Genomic DNA, 22,791 nt, shown 5'->3' on the forward strand with positions numbered 1-22,791 from the left:
AACTAGTTTCTGTCACGCATGTGGAAATTCGCTAGGTTAGTCTAACCCACTCCTAATTATGATTGGATAGAATTGTGAGGAGCTGTAAAACTGTCTAATTAGAAGCGGGAGCTAGAAAAGTCGCAGCCAATAGGAGGATTCCCAGGAGTGGGGCGGGGATTAGGCCTTCGCCTCGGCGGCAGAGGAGACGCGGGGGCCATTTTGTGAAGAGGCGAAGGCTGAGCTGTTGCGGCAGCGTTGCGGACCTCGAGCAGCAGTTGGCTTCTCGGCGTAGAACTCGGGAGTGGGAGATTCAGAATCGAATCTCTTCTCCCTTCCCCCTCCTGGTGAGTGGAGGGGGCGGAAGCTGGGGAGGCGCTGGGTTTCTCGGGGAACGCGAGGGGGTGTGGGAGAGAAGACGAGGGAACCCTTCCCTCGGTAGAGTACGTAGGCCCCCGGTTATTTTATTTGCTTTGGGGGATTAGGTCTTACGCGCGCGAGAGTTTTTTAGGCCTCAGCCCTTGCGTAGATTTTTAACCTAGTGTCCTCTAGGCCACAATCGGCAGGGAAAATGTCCGTTTTCTTTTTCGGTCTCCTGCGTTAACGGATGCTGTCCTTTCATTTTCTATGAGAGGACGAAAGGGACGATCGAGATGCTCATTAATGTAGTTCAAGTTAATGTAGTGTCGGTGCCTCCTGTTAAATTTAAATATTGAGCGGGGGGTGGGGAAGCGTTATCAAGCAGATATTTATTGTACCGCAAGCTTCTAAATTCTGGAGGGCACCTCACGGTTTAAGAATAGTAAATATTATAACAATAGATTTAATATTTTACTGATTTATTTTATTTTACTCCTTTCTGAAGAAATGATGGACCTCGAAATAGTTACTTTCAATTTTATTTTTTTAAATTGTAATCTCATTTACGTATTAACATTAATAATTAAAGGTGGCTTTTTATCTGCAGGTTACAAATCACTTGAAATATATAAGTTAGTGGAACTTGCTTGAGGTGGGTATTACTATCTTTCTCAGACAGGAACCGAGGCGTGAGTGTTGATTGCCAGGGTCATATTAAATCAGTAGCAGAACTAGTAAGGAATTTGGCCACCAGCTTAAGTCAAGTGGCTTTACCTATTGGAATAGTAGGTATTAAAATTACTATATTTGAATCTTTACAAGAACCTAATTACAACAACACTAGCGGTAACTGGAAATTCCTAAATTATCTTGGGAAAATGTTAAATTACGAGAATTGCGTTTATTATTAATGTAACGTCCTAAGATGATAAAGTTTGACTTTCAGGATATTTTGGCATTAATTTTCCAGACCATCCCAACTTAGGCAAAAATGCATAACTATATGCTTTTTTTAAGCAAGTATTACAGTGCTTACTACTTACTAGGTCCTGAAACTTTACCAAAGTTTTTTGCCAAGTTTGTAGAAATTACGTAGGTTTATAAGTGGTATCACAATCACTTCTCCAAGAAATCGCTTTTTTTAATCCTTGTCTAAGATTTAGTTGGTTTTATTTTTCATAATGTGTTACTGTCACAAAAAGTAATATTATTAAGTACGGTTTAAACCAATACTGTGGGGTAAATTCACGCCGTAGGGAACGTTTTTGATAGAAACTAAAAGTACTCTTATTCTACATAGCTATGCATTTGTTGACCCCTCACCATGTAGATATTGTAATAGGGATCAAAAGCATTGCCTTTAAAAAAAAAAAAGCCTAAGTATATTATTACATGGACTTAAAACTAAAGTTAAGTGCAGAACTGTTAGAAGTGAGATAAGGGCAGTGACTGGTTAATTTAGGAAACCATACACCTAATAGATATATTGTTGGCAAATAACGAGAAATGTAAGAAATTAGTATTTAAGAACAACTATTGATGGGAATTGAAATTAACTGAAGGGCACTTCTCTTGCCTTGAGATGTTAGAAATATGGATTCCTTAGGATCAGCATGTACCAAGGTAACACTTCCTTTGATTTAATATTCCTCTGGAATGATTTGGCCGCAAAATTAATACCTGAAACAATTCTAGATTTGATTTCAAATAGATAGGCATTAGTAACATTTACATGTTCGTTGGAGAGAGGAAGGATTTAAGAAGGTTGAGTAAGTTACAGATCTTCTGACCTTTTTGTGTTTCCCATGCTTATGCCTCGGGAGTGCCTGGTGGTGTTTTGCTGTTCCTTTGTAAACACACCTTATTATTTGTGATTAGGTCTCTAGAGTGTTTCACATAGCGTTGGACCTTGTTTTGGATGGAATTGCTGTTAGAAACAAGCAAGGAATAAACTCCAAAACAGCTAGTAATTCTAATCTTAAAGATTGATTATATTAACTGGTGGATGTGTGAGATTTAAGTGGTGAATGTGACGGTTGAAAGAACCTTGGCCTAGGAGTTAAGAGAACTGGATTTTTCCCACCCTGTTCATTATTACCTGACAGGCAAATCAGTTAAACTTTCTGGAATGCAGTTTTATACTTATAAGGGGGCTTATGCATCTTACCTGTTTTAATTTCTACTTTCTGTAACTCAAGTCATTTGTTGCCAGAAGGCTAAAAAGTGTACAGAAACAGTTTTATTATTGACAGTAGTTTTTGTATATTAGTTATTACTGGTAACTGCCTTAACAGTATCTGTCTTCAAGTAATTTTATTAGTTATCTTTGAGGAGCATTATGTGGTCATACTTAATATGTACTGATTCGTTCTCATTGGGATTAGGGAAGTTTAAGGTTTTGTACATAATAGATTTACTAGAGAACTGACTTTGGTGTGACAACTGCATGTGTTCTCTTAGATATTGGAAATCTGGGGTTTATAAAGGGGAAAAGGATTACTATAGGGTTTTATAGTATAATATAGCATTTACTAATGATATGTTATAATGTTCTCGTATTTATTTTATATCGATCTTAACTAGAGGATAGAGATTCCTTATTAAACTCTACACAGTAGTTCTTAAACATGAGCAGACATTAGAATCAACCAGGGGGCTGGTTAAAACAGATTGCTGGGCTCTCCACCACCACTTTCTAATTAAGTAAGCCTGGGGTAGGCCCTGCTAATTTGCATTTCTAATAAGTGCCACGTGATGCTGGTTGGCAGCCCTTACTTTGAGAATACCCCTTTAGAAGAAGGATCCAAATCTCCCAGGGATTTGACAAAGTATAAACTAGGTATACTGCTAATTGCAAAGATTACAGTTAGGTGCTAAAGTTAGTTGGTCATTTTTATGAGTGGTAGCTCATCAACTTAACATCTTGGGAGGCAGCTTCTTGATTTTGAAAGATGTAAATGTTTTCACATTAGCTGCTGCTTTTTTTTTTTTTTTTTTTTCTTTCTGTCTTTTGCGGTACGCGGGCCTCTCACTGTTGTGGCCTCTCCCGTTGCGGAGCACAGGCTCCGGACGCGCAGGCTCAGCGGCCATGGCTCACGGGCCCAGCCGCTCTGCGTCATGTGGGATCCTCCCGGACCGGGGCTCAAACCCGTGTCCCCTGCATTGGCAGGCAGACTCTCAACCACTGCGCCACCAGGGAAGCCCAGTTGCTGCTTTTTAAGCTTATGTCTTGTAACACTGTTGCAAAGGATTTGTTTGTAGATGAGCCACGGTTACATAACATATCCTGAAATTTTTGAGTACCAGGTTCAGGCTGTGACTCCAAAGACGAAAATTGAATGTTTCACTATAACTGAACATCCCTAACAGTTACTCAGAGGAGGTAACATTCAAATAGTGTACGTTTTCTATGTACATTTAGTTTAACATTTTGTACAATTTAACACATCAGTCTAAGCATAAAAGTAACTTACATGTCGTACCTAAACTGGTCTGCTACTACTTAAAAATTTACAGTTATAATTTTAGAGTTACAGTACCTGTTGCTGTCATCATTCATACGTAATTGACTCAAGCAACACTTTCTAAAAGCGCAGCTTAAAATTTTTTAGTTTACTGACATTTGAAAAGGAGAATAAAATCTCATGATTGGATATTGAAACGCAAGTATGATCATTCTTACCTGCTCAAAGACCTGCAATCTAATTGCAAATCTTGTTGTAGCTGATGAAACACCCAGTCTGTCGTGGTATTATGTATCAGATTCGTAGAATTCCTATCTTGGAATTAGCTGTATGTTCTAGTTTATAAACAGTGGGACCACAGAAATAAATTCTTTAAGGACCATAATTTACTTTTCATCTGTTTTATGACATTAAATATTCAGTAGCCATAATAATCTTCTTTCCTTCATTTGATTTTTTTTTCATTCTGTTATTGAGAGTGTTAATGTGCTCCTTATTTAAATCATCTTTCCCCCGATAGGTTCTGTCAGGTCTTTTGGTTTGACCACTCACTGGTTCTGAAACTAGATGTCATTTCTAGTATGTATCTTCAGGGTAGACCATTCCCCTTAAATTTGTATCATAGTAAAAGCTACATGGACTTAAAACCCACTAATCTGCTTCATAATCTTGATGTTTGACATTTGCTCACTTCTTCATCTCTGCTGACATGGTTTTTCTATATTTTCTTTGCCCAAACTGCTGATTATCAAATTGAATGTTGGAATGTGGACCTTTTTTGAGACCCTTAAGGGAATACAGGTGCATATTTAGTCAACTTTAGGCACCTGCTGACATTGAAGAATTGTGAGGACAGTCACTGGTAGAGGCAATGATTCTATAGAAGCTGTCCCCATCCCAGTGGGATGTACGCTTTACCAAAATGTGTTAGATGCAATGGACAGATGTTTCTGTCTTGGGGGTTTAGGGCACAACATTTCTGAGGAACTCTGACTCAATCTGTCCCTTCTCCTTTCACAGGGCAGCAAGGCGAACCCCATCCCTACTCACTGGAGCTCAGCTTTGATTTTTAACCTCCCTTCCCCACCCTTCCAGAACACACACATTCCCATTCCAAAACTGATTTTATAAAGACATTTTAAACATAATGATGCAACTTGGTGTGCACTACAGCAGATTTACAGGTGTTTTTTTTTTAATTGTTTCCAAAAACGGGACTTGGATTTAAGATGTAATTTTTAAATTTCTATTTCTATTTTTTCTGCAGCAGTTGGGTAGGAGGAGGAGGAGCCTTTTAGCCTCTCATAAACTGACCTCTCAACTTCCTCGTGTATTTTTAAGTTTGATTGATGATGTGGAAAGGGCTTTGCTTGTCTGCTACTGAGAACTTTACCCTTGCGGTTTTTGTGGAAACTGCTTTTGGAAAGAGAAAAGAAATGAACTTTATTGACTTGACATTTTTGCACCTCCCGTTTTTCTAATCTGGGCTATTTTTATTTTTGTTTTTTTACAGTGAGATTTTTTTGATCTTCAGCTACAGTAAGTTATTCCATTTTTGTTTTTACATTTTTCCTGACTTTCCGCTGATTTCCTTTTTATTGTTGTTACTAGTTACTATTATTATTTATTATTATACTTAATGATGGTGATGATGATGATGATAATGACACTGATGATTTTTAACCGGATTAAAATCGAGTTTTTCTGAATGTTCATAAGAATTTCTCCGGCCTCCTGATTGACTTTGGAGTTTTGCATCTTGGGAGAGAAAGTGAAGGCATTAGCATTTTTAAGTGGATTGATCACATAAACCTTTTCTCTCCCAACCCCCCCCTCCCCCCCTCCCCACCCTCATCCCCTTCCCCACGCTCGAAAGAATTTTACTGGCTGTTAAGTCTGTGACCTTATTTTTCCTGATCTTTAACTTAACTGTTTTAGAGCATCTCTGGACGTCGTCTGTATTTTTAATTTTTTTATTTTTGTTTTTTTTATTTTTAATCTTTCATTTGTTAAATTTTTAAACTGTGCTGCAATAAAATGTGTGTGGTACTACTTAACACCTAAGTTGGTGATGGCATTTTCCCAGAAAGCCATCTCCCTCCTGTTTCCCTTGAAATCCCATCCTGCTTTTCCTGTACACTACCCCTCACAAACCACAAGCTGCAGCAACATGGATGCCCAGCCTGGAGCAGCAGCAGCCAGGATGACCTGGAGCCAGGGGGGCCTTCGGAACAGATGCACACCCTTCCTGGGTGATGGTAAGAGGTGTGAGGTCCACTTGGTTTCCTTGGAAAGACTAGGAAATACACTGGTTTAAGTTTAGTTGATGTGGTGTAGGTGATAACTTCTACCTGGAAATGTTTGGGTTAAGGCTTTTGTGCGTATCTCAAGAGATGTTCCTAAGGGAGACCACTTCAGGGTTTTGTAAACTAATGGAATTATGAGTGTCAAACTGGGGCTTGCTGAGAGTATTTCATATATGGAAAGAGCAGCTGAAGTTCGCATATACTTTAGAATGAAGACGATTTGTTTTAATGATTAGCAACAAGACAGACATATTAGGTGGTACTTTTTCTTAGATGATTGCAAATCAGAAAAATTTTCTGTCATTTAGAGTAATCTTCCTTGGGTCTGTGACAACAATTTTGGATTGTATTCTGTTTAGACTGTTTTTTATCATTAAAAGTTAACATGAATCAGACCACAAGAAGCATGCTGTGATACTGAAATGCTATCTCACTGGAAGGTTTTTTTAAAAATAAAAAGATAGACTTTTTAACCTCAGAAAGCAGGAAAATCTGTATAATCTCTGTGTCCAAATCTGGAAAGATCTGGGAGTGACCTCTTTTTCAGTGATGACTTGTGGCCCAGCTAGGTATTGGGGAATCCACTGTGTTCCCAAGGGTAATAAGAAAGAATGAATCTGGTCTATTCACAAGAAAAATGCAGAGATTAATAAGGATGTGGATAGCCAAGGAGTTGAGAATATTAGCAACCTGTAGTATTTTACTGACAACAGTGGAGTATTTTGATAACTCACTTTAGAGTTGCTTTAATAGATTTTGAGCTGGGATGGGGCAGGGAGGAAAAGTAGAGTGATTTTTAAAGGTATATTTAGTTCTGTGGGTACTAGGGTAAATCACATTCTTGACTCCTTCCCTTGCTCATTCTGAGAGAGTAAAATCTAAAGTGAACACTGAAGGCAACCTCAAAGGAAAACAATGGGAAAAAGTTAAGTAAAATGTCCTGAGGTTATCTGGAAGAGGAATGGAAAATTTTCTTTTATAGGTCCAAGTTTTACTGATACCCTCTTTGGTATGAAAGCTGTTTCTACCTCTGTGTTTCTGTTACTGTCATTGTGTGGCTGTTGTTCACTATAGGTTCAGCTTAATTTATTTCTTAATTTTACAAATCCATTATTTTATGGGTCATGTTCTTCTGGTTTTGGGGATGCAAAAAGGTATAATAGTTCTTCAGGGACTCATAGCCTTGTGAGGGAGACAGATGGATGAGATAATGTCACCATGTGATAGAGGTGGGCACAGGCTAGAGCCATGCAAAGGTTGGTACCTAATTGACTTTTTTAAGAGGTCAGGAAATGCTTTTAAGAGAAAGGGAGCTGAACTGAATCTTAGAGAGGTAAGGCCAGATTATAAAAGTTTTAATACCATGCTAAGAAGTTTGTATTTTATCCAGAAACCAGTGGTGAACTATTGAAAGATTCTAAACTGGGGAGTGACATCAGATTTTCATTTTTAGAAATGTCATCTGATAGCAGTGTGGAAATGGCATAGAGGAGAATAAGATTGGAGTAGGTGATAAATAAGGAAGATACTAAAATAGGAAGAATAATGACCTGGCCTGGCCAAAAGCAATGGTATTGGGATTAGAAGGGGGTAAATTTAGGAGGATTTGGTGGTGGCTGTGTTAGGAAGAGTGAGGGATTTGGCATGACTCCCAGGTTTCAAGTTAGAGATGTTTGTTCATTAAACATTTGAGTGCTTATTCTGAAAATCACCATTAGACTTGGGCACATACAGATGAGCAAAACATACTGTCTCCTGCCCTCTTGAATATTATTATAGACCATTGAGGGAAGAAATAAAGTGAATAGCACTTTCACAGTTTAGATCCTTGAAGGAAAAGAACAGAGTGAGATGATATTTAAGGGAACCAAATTTAGAATATGGAGGTGGGAGGGTGCTGCTAGCGAAGAGACCTTAAAGGAACTGATGTTGAAATTGAGGTCTGGAAGTAGATTATCTTACCTGAAAGCACAGGTATTGGGGGGGAAATCTTGGCCTCAGAGCAAGAAATACTACTGGAGAATAGTCACCAAGAATGCATAGAGTAGCAGATGAAGTTGGAAAAGTAGGCAAGTATCAAGCATAATGTACAGGTCCTTAAAAGGTCCATGTTTAAGATCTAGATTGTCTTGGGCACAATAGGAATCTGTTGAAGGACTTTGGAGAGATCTGATTACTTTCTTGGAACTTCCTTCAGGCTGTTGTGTGGGGAATGTTAGTAATGAGGACTAAGTGCTAATAGGACTAAATAGGTTAGAAGACCTGTTATAGTAGGCCACTGTCTGTTCACCTCTTGAAGAAAGTAGTAATCGCAGGCCTGAGGGCACTTGCCCTGGTTTTTCCCAGATGCGTGTATTAATGAGCAAATGTAATGAGTTTGAAGAGGATAGGTTAGTTAGGCTTTAGGAAGTTACTAGTTATTTCTGCAACACCCCTGTTGGGTCAGACTTGACATAATAGCTTTCCTGTTTGAAAGGAAAAATGAAGTAGAAAAACTTGAATTTCTTCCTTTTGGAAGTAATAATCTGGACACTTTACCATGTGTCCACCACTGTAAAAGTTCTTGTGTTAACTTAATCATCATTGTAACCTTATGTAAATATTATTGTCTTTCACGTTTTGGAGATGAGACTGTTGAAGCACAGAATTTAAATAATTTGCCCAAAGTTAGACACACTTAATAGATGGTTAGGCATGGATTCAACCTAGGCAGTTAAGCCTGCAGATTTCAACTCTTAGTCATACTAGACGGACTGTGCTTTACTTGACATGTGAAGTATTCTAGGAAAACAAATCTTTAATTTGGTTAAAGTGCCAAAAAGAAAAAATAAACAGCTCTGGATTTCTATTTTTGGCAAGTTTTAAGCTAAATGTCATTGTTAAATATTTTGTTGTTCAATTCACAACAGTTTAAATAGCATGAAATATCCAAGGTAATTGTTTAGGTAGATATAGCTTTGTAGTATAATTTTATGGACTCTTTGGATGTGACAGCATTCTTTAGGGAAGTAAACATGTTTAAAAGTGAGTTTCAGTTGGGAGAAAAAATAAATAATTGTATTATTTATGGTTTTAAAAAATACGTAACCCAGAGGGATGTTACTAAATCCAGTGGTTCTTTTTCAGTCCTTATCAATTACATTTGACCTGTTGGTGTGATTTAACCAGTCGAGCCACTTTCTTCCTTAAAACATTTTTTAACTTAACTTCCAGGTTTTTATTTTCTTTCTGGCTATTCCTTCTCCCACTCAGCTGGAGTGCTCTGTGGTTCAGCTCTTCCACTTTTCTATTCACACTTCCTGGGTCATTTAATCAGTTCCATGATTTTATATACCATCTGTAAACTGATGATTCCCATGCATATATCACCATCCCGGACTTCTCTTTTGAATGACATACTGTCATCTGTCCAGTTACCTACCTGACAACTCCCTTGAATGTTAAGTATATCAATTTAAAAGTATGAAACTGGGCTCCTGCTGTTCTTCCCTCAAACCAGTTTCTTCTGCAGTGTTGCCCATTTCAGTTAATGAAACTCCAGTTTTCATGTCAGTTAGGATGGTTAGCCATCCTTGACTTTTTTTTCCTCTCATACCTCACCTTTGGCATTGTAGAAAATGCTGTCATCTCTGCCTTTAAAATATAACAGGAATTCTCCACCCATTCTGCTATGGCCTGATCCAATTTCAAGCCATCATTTGTCTTGCGCATTATTGCAATAGGTTTATGTTTCTTTTGCCCCTCTACACCAATGTGTAACTAGATTGATCCCATTGAAATGTAATGCTTGAAAAATGTATTGCTTGAGTAGTTTCCTTCTTGAAATTCACTTAATAGCTGGCTATTTCAGTGTTGAAGTCAAAATTTCACTGTGATTTACAAGGTGCCCTACCTGATCTGTTGTGCCCCTCCTCCCTTGTTAATGGTATACTACTCTGCTGCAGCCACACTGGCCTCCTTACTGAGACTTGAACATAATAGATGTTCCTACCTCAAAGCCTTTCCTTGGAATTTTCTTCCCCTAGACATTGAGACGGTTGGGTTCCTCAGTTCGTTTAGGTTCTTACTCAAAAGCCACTGCCTCAGTGCTGTTTTCTCTCACTTAGCCTTCTAAATACTCTTTAGCTCTTTTCATCAACTCTCATGTTATAGAAGTTTATTTTCTACTACGTAAAGATACAGAGAAATATTTGGAAAGTTAGACGCAAAACAACATTGATCGATTACTTCTGGACAAGGGAGAGGGATTTAGGAGGGTTAGAAAACTTTTGCTTTGTGTGCTCAAAGGCTTAATGAGCAACACAGCATTATTTTGCTTCTAATTAAACTTAAAACTTGTTGTAGGGATACATCAACTCTTCGGATTTTGTGTCTGGGTATAAATAGCATAACTATGGCCTGTGTAGTAGTTTAGTAAGCAGTTTTTATAGTTAAGTTGTAAAAACAGCCTTAAAATAGGTTTGGCTGTGATGGAATGAATGAGTCATGTTAGCATTTGAGGGCATAGGCTGCTGTGTTGTCTGTGATGGAGCTGTAATCAAAATTTGGAAGAACTTTATCACTTTTTAAAAATTTATTCTCCAGTGGGAATGCATCGCTATCTTTAAGAGGTAGCCATAGCAGATTAAAGGACATCTGAGTTTTTCTTCCTACCTAATCTGATTCCAATTTCACCAGTCTGAAATATTCTTCCTGCTTCTTATTTAGATTAACCTACAGCTTTTGAGTTGATTTCAGAACTAATATAACTCCCTGAAGTTCATTGAACCAGTCTTAGGCTTTTCTAACTAGTCTGGAATGACATTTAGGAATAGTTTAGTAGAATACATGTTAAATGAATATCTTCCCTTAGCCTTCTAATTAAAATTCTGTATTCTGAAAATGATGTAACCATTCATAGTGTGCTATAATTCCTTATGTTAATCCTTTATATAGTCATCTTCACCTAAGTGGTTTTGTGATAACTTTAAAAAACTTTATGGCTAAAATTGAGGTAGTGAAGTGCTTTCTAAAGAAAAATTTTCCCTTGTCCTTGAAATTTTGTTGGCTTCTTATGTTGGAATTACAGTTATTTGTGCTGTTTAAGATATAGTTTTACTGAAATTAAAGAGGAAGACTAATCAAATGACTTAAGATTGATGTGGATTTTTAAGAGAAGATACCCCCATCTTTATTTTAGGTTTAATCCGAATTAAGCAGTACATGCTCACATAACCTTTAGAAAATGTAATGCAGACCCCTCAAAAAAGACATACTTAACCATCCAAAATAAAAGGTTTTGATGTCTCCTTTTAGACTTTTTTTGCATATGTAGGCGTCTGAAAAAGTAATGTCCTACATATGGCACGTACATTTAAGTAATAATTTTTTTCTTCAACACAAACATAACATAAAATGTTATTAGATAACAGCTCTCCTAAAAATTTTCATGACTACGTAGTATTACATTGCATACTTGTACAATATTTTACTTAACCAGTACTCTATTGTTGGGCCCTTAGGTTTTCCCCCAGTTTTCCCTTTTACAAACAATTTTTATAAACAGTTGAACAGTCTTACAACTAAGATTTTGTTAATACTCTTAGTTATTTTCTTAGAATTATGCCCCAGAAGTACAATTATTCAAGAGCATGAATGTTTTAAAAACTTTCAATCTAGGTTGCTCTCCAGGAAGGTGAAAACAGTTTATCTACTTATTGGCAATGTAAGTGACCACTAATAATTAACTTCTAGTTTTGTGAATTACTTGAATCTTTTGCTTGTGTTTCAGGGTTTGACCCTGAAATTTAAGTGTTCTTGGTGTTTGATAAGTATAAATTGAAGAGTAAGAATATTTATCGAGGTGCTACCAGGTTGATTATATTTCTGTGTATACTTTGAGATTCACGTGTAATTCTTTTTCTCAGATATGTATATATGTGTATATATGCATATATTCAGTGCTATCTTAATTTTATTGTGAAAAAAATTCAAACATGCAAAAAAGAATAGTATAATCAGTCTCCATGAACTTGTCCAGCTTTAGCAATTCTTGGGTGATGTTGTTTCATCTATACCTGCATCCAGTCCCTTCCCCTCCTGTGGTTTTGAAGTAAATAAATATTTGATATATTTCATCTTAGCTATTTCAGTGTCTCTTTAAAGATAAGGGCTTTAAAAATAACCAGTCATTATCACACAAAAACATGTAATAGATATTTTAAGAAGGCATTCTCCAGTTGTGTTTTATTTCTGTGGGAATGGTAATGTGGATGATTGTTTTTTGCTTACATGTTATGTTTTGCTTAGTTCTTCCTAGAATTTGGGAAGTTCTGTTTATTAGAGATAAGTGTAAAAAAATTTTTTGAATGAGAATCTTGGTATGATTATCCTCGTGTGATAAAATTGAGTTTTCAGGATAGCAAAAGATGGGATTCCACTATATTTCATATACATTTTACTATTAAATTCTGAAACTAGGAATAATTCTAAATTTTAGCTGCTTGGATCTGAGTGATGGAGAATGATACAGTAACTTTAAGTCGGGTTTCCTTATTAAAATTTATTTTCTTATAAAAAATTATTTTGCTGTACTCGTGAAGTCTTTTGTTTGCAATTCGGAAATCTATGACAACAAAGATTTTTCATCAGTTTGACAGACTCATTTGATGACAAAACCTGACTTCAATTGACATGAGATTATAATCTGTTACATTGAGTGACTATGCATATGTATTAATGCAGAAATATTAATGTATTTTATTTGATAGCTGAATGCTTGCCCAGATCCCACTGGGTGTTGCATAGCAAAACCATGGTATTATCTTTGTAAAACCTGAAAAATCTTGATTTTTTTCCGAACGTGTTTCCTGGGGAGACTTTTAAAAGTGTATTTGTTATAACTCAATGCTCAGTTTGAGTCTACTGATAAAACTGAAGCTTTCTACAAGATAATAAAGAAATGAAGTCTTATGAATAAATATTGTTGACCCTTGCTATTCAGAATATGGTCTGTGCTACAGCAACAGCATATCATCATCATCATCATCATCATCATCATCATCGTCTGGAAGCTTCTTAGAAATACAGAATTTCATGCCCTATCCTTTCACTCCTTTTTATTGCTTGCTTGGGAGTTGGAAATTTCGGTAAAGCTTCTGGCAAGAGTGTTTATGATGTTTGGGGAGCAGAGTTGAGGGTCATAGAGTAGCCATGTTTTACATAAATTTGAAATAATGCAGTATTTAAAATGACCATTATATATACAAAATTTGAATAATGACTCTTCCTAAATTACAAATAGAATCAAAAATCAAGTAATTTCCAACAGGCAGGCTGGATAAATGGCAATGCCACTTAAGCAAGTAAAACAGAATAATGAATTTCTATTTTTCACTTAGATTGCCATGTTTGCTTTTTCTTTCAGTGTTTTTTGCTGAAAACAGTCAAGATTTATTGACCTTATTGAAGTAATTTTGAAATGTTAATCTTAATTCTTTTCCTATGAAAAGCATTCTCTTACATATTCCTAATGCTTGTTTGATACTCGTAGATTCAGGAAATTCTTTTTCAAATGGCTTAAAATGTTCCAAGAGTGAATAGATGTTTGTTGATGGGGAGTTTTACTGTATAGAAGCTGCCCTAGTTAAGAGTATGTTGGGTTCTAAAATGCTGTCTTCCCCCCCCCCCACCTCTTAAGTGTGATGTAACACTCAGAATAGAGGTGACTTAACATTTAATGATGGGGAAGGGGTTAAGTTAGGAGTATGAGATTAACAGATAGAAACTACTATACATAAAATAAAACAAGGATTTACTGTATAGCACAGGGAATTATACCCAGTATCTATGTCTGTTAGGACTGCCAATGAATGAGAGACCCCAAATTATGGAATGCAATATCCAGTGAAAGTTTTGTTGTCCTAGAGATGCCCATTTCCTTGATTTTATATAGTTCTGAATTGCTCTTGAGGAAGGGAAGCACACAACTTTCTAACTTCTGTTACGGGGTTTATAGAAAAGCTTTGCTGACTTTCGGCCAAGCCATATATTGTAGTCATTAAATTCTAGGGTGGATGAAGCTGTCTTTACAGAATGAAAGAATTATGAAACTAATACGGTATTAAAGACTGAAAAAAAGAGTATTTTAAAACCTCACAATCTTGCCACATCCTGAGATGTCTAACACTTCAGTGTATAATCTTCTAGATAACTTGTATATTGTGTATGCTCCTTAACATCTTAAACATGTCTTGGTGTCAGTAAGTTATTTTCAAATGTTGCTGCTTGTATCCAGTTAGACTGATGTACTGAAATTCATTTAGTCAGTTTCTTAGTATTATGAACCTGTTTTCTCATTTTTCACTGTTAACATGTCCACATCCTTGATTCCTTCAGATGAGTTCTCAGAGTGAGATTACTGAGTCAAAAGAACGTGCACAGGTTTTGTTTTGGGGGTATTTTGTTTTGTTTTTAAAGAACATGCACAATTTTAAGGTTTTTGATAAAATAGTCCATTTGTTTTCTGAAAATATGGTTACCAGTTCATACTGTCAGAAATAATGTATGGAAGTGATCATTTCAATTTAAAATGTTTTTACTTGTTTGGTAGGTAGAATGTTTGGTTTAATTTTTGTCTCCTTTATGGTGATACTGATTTTTTTTGCTAATCTCCATAGACCTTTAGAATTATTTGTTAATCATCTTTTGTGTCCTTCTGTCATTGTCCCATTTTTTGTTGGTATGTACCAATAATAGTAAATGATGTGGTAGTAGGAGCAGCTGCTGCAGCTATGCTTGCTGTGTGCCAGGCACTATGTTCATTGTTTTCTATACCTTACTTCACTTACACCTCATTCATACCTATCCTGTGAGACAGGTACTATCAACAGTACTCATTTTATGATAGAAGAATCTGGTGTTTGAAGGGGTTGGCTTTCCAGAGGGAAATGCACACCAGAAGTGGTTGAGTTTGAAATTGAAACAGGTCTGACTCCAAAGCCTCTGAGCTATTAACCATTAGGATGTGTTTATTTTTATATTCAGTATTAAGAACTTGAATTGTGGACAAATATGTATTGCATACATTTCATCAGTTTTTTGCTTTTTATTTATGGTATATTTTAGTACGGGGATTTTTTTGTATTATGTTATTTAGGAAGTTCTCATCTCAAGGTTAGTCATTACTTTAAACATAGTTTGGTCACGGTGGGTGTGGCATGACTGTGGGAACAGGTATCTTTGTATCTACCTTTTCAGTTAAAAAATTTTTTTAAAAAAATAGGTGTATCTAAACATTTACAATTTAAGTTATTAACTTGGGTCCTGTTCAGCAGTAAACCAGGGTGGAGCTTTTCAGTGTACAGACATATGCAGAAGGATTTCTCAGTTGAGATTGATCTTACTAATTATCACTGTTTCAAAACTAATATATAGCATGAAGAAAAATTTTCACTGTTGAAGGAAAATTGTGTTGCCCTTACTGAACTTTCTAAAAGGATGGGTGAGGCTGCTTACAGTATGTTGAACAAATCAGTGAAGGGTATATAATTGGGAGAGATTGTTAGTATTTTACACAACAAAATCAAAATTTGAAATTTTCTTCAGGCTGGAACCCCAGGGATTGTGAACTAGATACAAGAGGATTAAATAGTATCTGAAATGCAAAGCCGTGCACTTAACAGTGAATTCTGCTTGTGTTGACAATGCCAAAGTTAGCAGACGTGATAGCATCTGCAATGTGTTCCACTCTTGCAAGAGCAACCAAACTTGGACTGCTGTGTTCAGAGGGACATTGACAGGTTAAGTTGTATTGGTTATAATGCACCATGTCTTATTTTTATGGACGATAGGATAGGGAACAGTTTGCATAAGATGTTTTCAGTCAAATAAAAAATAATTCGAGGGGACTTCCCTGGTGGCACAGTGGTTAGGAATCTGCCTGCCAATGCATGGGACATGGGTTCGAGCCCTGGTCTGGGAACATCCCACATGCCGCGGAGCAACTAAGCCCGTGAGCCACAACTACCGAGCCTGCGCTCTAGAGCCCACGAGCCACAACTACTGAGCCCGTGTGCCACAACTACTGAAGCCCCCATGCCTTGAAGCCCACGTGCCTAGAGCCCGTGCTCTGCAACAAGAGAAGCCACAGCAGTGAGAAGCCCGCGCACCACAATGAAGAGTAACCCCTGCTCACAGCAACTAGAGAAAGCCTGCACGCAGCCAAAAAAAAAAAAAAAAAAAAATATTCGATTGCTAATGAATGGGCGTTAAAGAGAAGAGCTAAGGGAGGAAATTAGTTAAGAGCCAATTAAATTTTAGAATTGAGTGTCTTCAGGTTGTGAATTCGGTGACTTTAGTGGCAGTTCATGAAGTTTGGTAATTGGTGAGTAAGGAGGTTGCAAGGGAATTTTAACATCCTCTGAAGAATTTGGTGGCATTGAACTACATGATTTAGTTTTTTCATCATTGAGGTTCTGGGAATATTTTCTTAAAGACTTCATTTTAAAAATTTTCTGTTGCATTACTTATACTTTGATAGGAACAATCCTTTTTTATTATAAAATGCTTATTAAAGAAAACTTGGAAGGAAACATGGAGAGAAGGAAAATATTTACTTACAGCATTAGTGCTCAAAGATAACCACTTTCAGTATTTTGATGTTTTGATCCTTTCTCATATCTCATTAGCTACAGATGTACCTGTACCCCTGTATATGTGGCTTTTTCTTTAAGACTTATTTTTTTTTAAAGTGTGGACCATTTTTGAAGTCTTTATTGAATTTGTTACAACATTGCTTCTGTTTTATGTTTTGGTTTTTTGGCCACGAGGCACGTGGGATCTAGCTCCCTGACCTGGGATCGAACCTGCACCCTCTTAACCACTGGGACCGCCAGGGAAGTCCCTCCCTATATATGTTTTATATTTTTATAATATATTTTTACCAACATGGAATCATTATATCGTTTCAGAACCTTTATATTGTAAACATTTTCCACTTAGTTTTCTCCAATTTTTTTGTTAAGTGGCTGGGGGTTTTTTGTTTGTTTTTTTTGTTTTTTGTCACAAGGATTTACAAAACTTAAAGATGGTCAAAGTTTCTTTTTCAGTTCCAGAATAGGATAACCTGAAATTTATTTAACATTGTCAGTTGCTTAATACAAATTTGTTGACCTACCCATTGCTTGGCACTTAGGTTTAATTAAGAATTTTCAAATGAACTTACAGAAACGTGTACTGGTTTTACTTAGTTATAGCAGTGGAAGTGCCAGTTTCTTCCTCCACTCCACCGGATGATCATCCTTATATTAGCAAATCTGACAGAAAAAATATTTTCTGGGAACTTGCTCAAGAGTGTGTGACATGGTATATATCATTTTAACATTTGCTATAATAGGGTCTTTTTAAAAAACTTGAACAGGTAATATGTACTTTTGTAAAATACACCGTCCTTGTGTTTCAGCCCTCCTGTTCTTGTTTCTGGTAGCAACTGTCTAAATTACCATGTTTGCTCTCTGTATGTTTTTTTCCCTCCTGAATGATATTAAAGTTACAAGCGTGATACTTCACATGGGAACTTCAATTTCATGGCTGTATCGCCTAAGAATAAAGATAATCTATACTATCAAAGCAATGAAAATAAACATTAGTTCAATATTATCTCGTATACAGTCCACATTAAAATTCTCGTTTTTACAAAAAAAGTCTCTTCCCCACAACGTTGCTTTCTTAATCTAGAAATGGCCTCCTGCTCTTTTTTTGGAGGAGTCCCAACCAGGTGTGTTGTATAGTGTCCACAATCTTGAAATTGCCTGATTGTTTCCCTGTTGTATAGGTTCAAGTCAAATATTTTACCAAGAATATTGCATAGGGGAATGTATGTTTCTTATTTTGTGGAATCAGGAAGCATATGATGTCAGATTACTTGGTTTAAGTGGTGACCCATGTTTCTATAGTAAAGGTACGTTTATTTCCTCTTTTAATCAGTGAGTAGTCTGTTGGATAGTACTTTGAAACCGTGTAAACCCTGTTTCCCTCCCACCAAGCTTTCACCCAGTGCTTTGGCATACATTGACCGTTGTCTGAATCAATTCTTATATTGATATAATCTACACCAATCTAACAGTTTAAGTGGTCTAAGTCTTTTTCAGTATGCTTTTCTTAAAACAGTTTTTCATGTTTATGGTTTATTATTTTATTCCTGCCCTTATTTTTTTCAGTTACTCATACTTTTTTGGGGACTGTTGAGTTTTTTGTCTTATATAGGTTTTGACAGTTGCATATGTAATTTTTACATTTAGATTTTGATCTGTTAATGTTTTTGTGTATAGAATGAGATTGGTCCCCAATTTTTGTTTTTAGATGGCTGTGAGGCACCATTTATTAATTTATTTATTTTTCACTTATATTTATAATGTTTTTTAATTTATTTTTTTATTGAAGTATAGTTGATTTAGTGTTATATTAGTTTCAGGTATATACACACACACACACACTCAGGTACCATTTATTGAATTCTGCATTTCCCCCTAATTTTTATCTTGAATATTCTTAGTTTCAATTCTTAGACCATAGCAGTTAGCATAGTTTATCTAAAATGGCCAACTTTGGTGTTCTTGTGGCCTGAAAATACCACCATGTACTGTTTTTAGTAGCCTCTGTGTGATAGTCTTTACCTTGAGATCATGTCTATGTTTTGATGAATAATTATAGCTTTGGGGGTGGAGCAAATTATAGTCCCTTGGTATCTGAGGGGGATTGGTTCTAGGACCCTGACAGATACCAAAATCTGGGGATGCTCAAGTCCCTTATATAAAATGGTGTAATGTTGCATATAACCTATACACAATCTCTCATATACTTTAAATCATTTCTAGATTACTTACAATACTAAATATAATACTATAATTACCTATAATACCATGATGTAATGTAAATAGTTAGAAATACAATGTAAATGGTGTGCAGCAAATTCAAGTTTTGCGTTTTGGAACTTTCTAGAATTTTTTTCCCCTAAATATTTTTGATCCATGATTGGTTGGGATCTACAGATGCAGAATCTGCCGATACGGAGGGCCCACTGTACACTGGCCAACTTTTTGTTGTTGTTGTTGTTGGTACGCGGGCCTCTCCCATTATGGGGCACAGGCTCCGGACGCGCAGGCTCAGCGGCCATGGCTCACGGGCCCAGCCGCTCCGTGGCACGTGGGATCCTCCCGGACCGGGGCACGAACCCGCGTCCCCTGCAGCGGCAGGCGGACTCTCAACCACTGCGCCACCAGGGAAGCCCCTGCACTGGCCAACTTTTTGCAGACATATGGGCAGTTTATTGTTGCGCTCTGAAGAGGCCAGAGGGAAATAGTTGATGAATGCAGTAAAGACACATAGGAAGCAGAGAACAGGGTTGGGGTGGGGAAGGGAGTAACAGGAAAGTAGTGTGGAACAGGGACAAGGGTCCTTAAGGGGTAAAATAGGAGCTTAAGAGTGTTAAAGGAAAATAATTTAGACCAGGAGATGCTGCTCTAAGTAGGCAGAGATATTTATTTATAGTATCCAAAAGGTACTGAGAAATGCTTGATAAGAAATTGTGGAAAACTGTGAAATAGGAAGTCTTTGGACTTGATTGCCATCATCTTAAAAATTTGCCAACTCATTGCTGCCATCTGGTGACACTGGTTTCAAAGAAAGATGGGAAATAGCGTATTAGGCATATGGTAGTTGCATCTAATTTAAATTGAATGTAGAGGCTATTTTAGGTTTTAAGGGATAGTGATAAAATTCTAAGGTGGGGTTTTGAATTTCCTAGTCCGAGGTAAGTTATTTCCCTTGTTCTCTAGTTAGTATATCTGACATTTGATAAGCTGTATTGATGCCATCTTTAAATTTCTTTTTTTCTGGTCCAACGGATAATGTGATATGAGTAAGTATAATGTGAGTAGCCTGTTGAATAGGGCAAATTGGTAGAGGACTGACTGAAAAGCTCAGTAGAAATATCTTGTGGCTGATTTACTTTCTGTTGTGTGTTTCCCCCCACCTCCATCCTCCCTGGAAATATGCCTACATATGATACTGAACACAGTCTGAATGAGTGGCACTGCTTTGTCAAGTATTTATCGTCCATCCCCTTTCCACTAAAGTTGGAGTTCCAGTGCCCAGTACATAAAGACAAGGGAGTTGAAAGCTTGATTCCAATTATGAATTGATTCTTGCCCAGCTCCCAGCAAATTCCAGGACCTTCATAACCTACATTTCCGGACCATTTGAAACTTAACGTCTCATGATTGTCAGCACAATCTGCCTTTCCCACCTTGTCATATTTCTTCCCAGCAGAATTTACTTGCTCTTTAATGTGAACTTAAGAGAAATGGAGTAATTGTTATAAACATTTCCCAGATTTTAAACTGGATTGACAATCCAAGCTAGGTTTGCCTCTTAAGAGGGCAGAGAGCACAGTAGCTCAGGTTCAGAATGAACAGTTGGAAATAGAATTGACAGGTTTGCTTGCATTCCAATTAGATGTAAGATTTTGTGTTTTCTGTTTTAGGATATGACTGGGATGGTAGAAGTGGGAATAGAAATACATTTCTATAATTCTTGTCCTTCACGCTGCCACTAAAATCTCTTGTTGCTTTTATTGCTTCAACATGAAACATGGTCAAATGGACACACAGATCCTTTGGTGTAATAAAGCAATAAAAGTAACCCAACATTCCTGGTTTTGACTTTTACTCACCAGTCTTAGTGATCCTTTGATGATAAAAATTGTGGAAGTAAGAACCTGGGATGACAACAAAAATATTATGCAAACACACATGTGCATGCATCCATGAGCTAGAGGTTTGAGTACTGCCACCCAGTAGCCTCTAGGAAAATACTCAGTCTTTTTCTGTTGTCTGTGTTATGGTGGAATTCTGCTTTTCTGGTAACCAGATCCACTTGATCTCTGCTACTGAATTAAACAGGACGCAGAGTATCCAGGGGACCATAATCATTTCAAAAATCTTTCCCCCTTTGGTTTTACTCTTTGAAACCAATTTTAGGAAAGAAACTGATTCTGTATATTTTTTATTCTATGTACTTTTATTTACTTAGCTCTTCTGTAGTATTCAGTATTGAGTTTTTAAAAGAATGAATTTATCTTAATGATTTTGCTGAGAAAACTTTTGCAGGGTGTGACCAGAATACTCAGAAATTGCTGAGTGTTTATGATGTGCCAGAAACATCTGATTTTCAAAAAGGGGAAGAAGTTGTGATTTATAAACTCTGGATCCGTGAACTAGACATTCTTCACGGAGACAGTAGAATAGGTTGTTAAAGTTAAAACTAATGCATGTGAATTAACGTTACTTCATTATGTAACAGTGTTGTTAAGACTGTTAGTGTACATTACTACATGGATGTTCTCAAAACATTTGAAAGTTTTTAAAAAATAAATGTTTAAAGAACCTGAATTGTTACTAATGTGACGGGCCCTTTTTTATTTCTCTCAAATGCATTTCCTGATTAGGAGTTAGGTGCTTGACTTTTAAAATGTTTTCCTAAAAACAAAACAAAAAACTTACATGTTCATTGTAGAAAATTTGGGTAATATAAAAAACTATGCAGGTGGTAACAGTTGATTAACCACAAGAGTACCCATGGAACAGTATTTTTAAATACTTCTGCCCTGTGTTTCCTAAGCACACAATTATTATGTGGGTAGGTATATATGCCTCCTGTTAAGTATTGTACAATTATATATACTGCTTTCTAACGTAAACATTTTATCGTAATTTTTCGTGTCATTTAAAGTAATCTGTGAATTTTCTAAAGACTGCAATTGCTGGTAATTAGAATACTGAGTTTAAAATCTTTTACAAAAATGCATGTAGAATGTTGGCTTGGCCAAAAAGTTCATTCAGTTTTTTCCATACCATCGTATGAAAAAACGGAACGAACTTTTTGGCCAACCCAGTGCAACCTAATGCTACAGCTCTGTATAAAGTAAAAAGCAAAAACTGACCCCTTTCTCTGCAACTTGCTTTTACACTTAAAATCTGATACAGTTCTTTAAGACTATATACCCTCTGGGTCTGAGTTTTAACCCAGTCAGAACAGTTTCTCCCGTTTCTTCCTTCACTGATACTATCTTTAAAAAGCTAGGAGGAATTGACCTGTCTTATGAGGGTGACTCCAAAGTGTAAACTTCTGTGACCCATGAGGCAGCTTCAGATACACTATTCCATTTCTGTTAAGTCTTTAAAAAGAAAAAGAAAAAAGCTTAATGAGTTACATAAAGCAAAAACCCTGCAGTTTCTACTTAAGTTGAGAAAAATACAACTTTGCCAGCAAGGTTTACACTTTAGAATGATTCTGTGACAGTCCAGAAGTAAATGGAATAAAATATTTAAGGAAATAAAATGTTATTCAGTGATTTTTATACCCAGTGAAACTGACAAATATAAAGGACACAGGCAAACTGTTACTAAGATGCAAGAACTGATCAACTATTTTCCAAGTTCTTTCTAAGTAATATATTAGAATCTTGAGGGACCATAATGCCTAGAGAGATCTGGTAGAATTTTAGCATTACTAACCACAAAAAGATAATGCCACCTATATATAATCTTACAGAAGTGTTACACATGAGTCTGATCAATCAAGCCTTTGGTCCCAGCCTCCAATTTCTGAAAATACAAAGGACAGAAGTATATGTGGAATTATAC

At 36.5% G+C, this 22,791-nt stretch overlaps 1 protein-coding gene across 11 annotated transcripts in view; it reads left to right on the plus strand.

Moving 5' to 3' along the window:
• Positions 1-170: 170 nt before the first annotated feature.
• The window catches only part of HNRNPC (heterogeneous nuclear ribonucleoprotein C), a 46,937-nt gene continuing 24,316 nt past the window's right edge, over positions 171-22,791 (plus strand). For 4 of the 11 annotated variants that reach the window (XM_004321467.4, XM_019935170.3, XM_004321471.4 and 1 more), the window contains exons 1-2: positions 189-326; positions 5,317-5,342. The gene's annotated coding sequence lies outside the window, so the exon portion shown is untranslated. Of the gene's footprint in view, positions 327-946; positions 992-4,823; positions 4,988-5,316; positions 5,343-5,373; positions 6,069-22,791 lie in introns of those variants that run through there. The other 7 variants (XM_019935166.3, XM_033851380.2, XM_004321469.4 and 4 more) reach the window with 7 other exon arrangements.

The sequence above is a fragment of the Tursiops truncatus genome, chromosome 2, assembly GCF_011762595.2.
Source record: "Tursiops truncatus isolate mTurTru1 chromosome 2, mTurTru1.mat.Y, whole genome shotgun sequence".
Classification (NCBI taxonomy): domain Eukaryota; kingdom Metazoa; phylum Chordata; class Mammalia; order Artiodactyla; family Delphinidae; genus Tursiops; species Tursiops truncatus.